Consider the following 2,258-nt stretch of genomic DNA (forward strand, 5'->3'; position numbering starts at 1 on the left):
ATAATCTATACATGTAGCTCTAATGAAATTATGAATTATATATTTAATCTTTATTTTTATTAGACTGTGTGCGTGTGTGTGTGCGCGCGCGCGTGTATGATGTGTAAAAATCAGCTATAAGGCATTGTTTATGACAAAAACTACATCTATCATTTTGCAATTTTCACAATAGTTAATGAAATATTAATTTCTAAAATTGCTGAATAAACGGATAAAATCACACAATGAGATAATTTTAAGATAATTTGTGAAGATATTTTGATATTTTGAAGATGTTTCTTAAAGAACTTTTAAAGATATCGTAAAGTTATCTTATACGTCGATTTTAGACATTTTGCATTAAATAACTAAAAAAAATTGCAAAAATTGCAAAATGATTCAGAACTTTTTTCAGTTTTTGATTAGGAATAACGCTATATGATTAGTGAGTGCTTTTTGAATACACTTTGTGTACATATGTGTGCGTGTATATGCATGTGTATGATGGTCAAAATGAATGATTAAATCAGTTTTATCATGGGAAATGAATATTTCACTCTCTTTTACGCGTGACCTCTTATGCTCTTTCTAATGCAATCACTAATTCATTTTTCATGATAAAGAACTGGTCTAACCATTAATATTTTTTACATAATTTTTATAATTATGTAAGAGATACAATTGAAATATATGTTTGTATGATAATCGCACCAATTACCGCATATTAAGTATATACTCTTAATTATCTGTTTTTTATTATTTGTTTAATATCTCAAGAGCCCAACTTTAATTATTCGCTTTTCCATTAATATTTGTCCTCTCTCTACGCGCGCGCGTGTGTGTGTGTGTGTGTGTGTGTGTGTGTAGTGTGTGTACATACAGAGTGTCCTATTTTAAAGGATCCACTCAAATATTTCAGAAATACTGCGATAAATCGAAAAATGTTCAGACAAAAGTTATGTACTTCGAGGGGGACATAAAATGGTATCATTGATTTGATCTTGAGTGACGTTCAAGATCAGTGAGTATAAAGTGACTTTGAATTTTTTAAATCATATTTCCCCATTTTTCATTAGATAGATTCTTGTAGCTTATCTCGAAAGCTTTCCAAACATAATTAAGTTCATTTTCATTAGGTACTTTCGAATTATAAGGCAACTTACAGCACTGCCGGCATTAGCATTATCTAAGGTGTCTAACTGATGGCTAAAACCTCTTAAATGTTCAGCATCATGATCTGGATAACATTTGTCAAGATCAAGATCATTAGAGATTGTACTTCTTATTTTCATTTTTATATAAAAATGAATTCTTAGCAAAGATGAAAGTAAGGGAAATAATCTCCAATGGCCTTGACCTTGAACAAATGTTATCCAAGACATGATCCTGAATAATATTCAAGAGCCGTCGGCGATATCTTGCGTAATGCTGTCAGCGGTATTGTAACTTTCGAGCCTTACAATTCAAAAGGTACTCAATGAAAAATAATTTTATTGTTCTATATTGAAAAATTCGACATCGGCTATTAGATTTTGGAATAAAAAATTGGGTTTTATTTTAAAAAATCGATATGACCTTGATCTGATTGGCGATGCCACCTAAGATTGTGATAAGATCAGTAAATAGATCTTTTTAAACCCTACAACTTTTGTCTGAACACTTTTACGGTTGGACCTTATCCTGCGAATAAAATCCTGCGATAAAAAGGTGGACATGTGTGTGAGCCAGTAACTCTATCCACTTAGAATATTTCTGTTTTTTTCAGATATGAAATAATATATTTTTCAGATATGAAATAATATATTTATTGGAGTTGTATAACGTGAAGAGAAGTACAACATACTACTAATTTTTCTGTGATTGGAGGCGTTTAGGAGATTTCAAGATCACCTCCACTTTTTTTAATTGTATGATTTTTTTTATACAATATGATTTCTCTAATTATTCTGCATATAAAAGTATTAAGGTAGTAATATCAAAAATCATAAAATAGTTTACGAGATATTTTATACTTTATTTTGGCATATATTGACATGAAATATTAAATAATTTATATTAATTTTTTTATAATTATACCTTAATACTTTTATGTACAGAATAATGAATCAATTGGTAGAAAGAAAACACATGGTTCTTTTAAAAAAATGTGTGCAAAAAGGATAATTTTTTAAATAAATAACTATTATAGTTTTTTGATTTCACTATCTTAAACTTTTATATGCAGAATAATTAAAGGAACATATTATATAAAAAAAAAATTATAATTCCATTTAAAAAAG

General features: G+C 28.4%; 1 protein-coding gene across 1 annotated transcript in view; it reads left to right on the forward strand.

The window, feature by feature from the left end:
* The window catches only part of LOC108687594 (phosphorylated CTD-interacting factor 1), a 5,641-nt gene that overhangs the window by 178 nt on the left and 3,205 nt on the right, over positions 1-2,258 (forward strand). The gene's annotated exons all lie outside the window — the stretch shown is intronic.

This window comes from Atta colombica, unplaced genomic scaffold (genome assembly GCF_001594045.1).
Source record: "Atta colombica isolate Treedump-2 unplaced genomic scaffold, Acol1.0 scaffold21, whole genome shotgun sequence".
Taxonomy (NCBI): domain Eukaryota; kingdom Metazoa; phylum Arthropoda; class Insecta; order Hymenoptera; family Formicidae; genus Atta; species Atta colombica.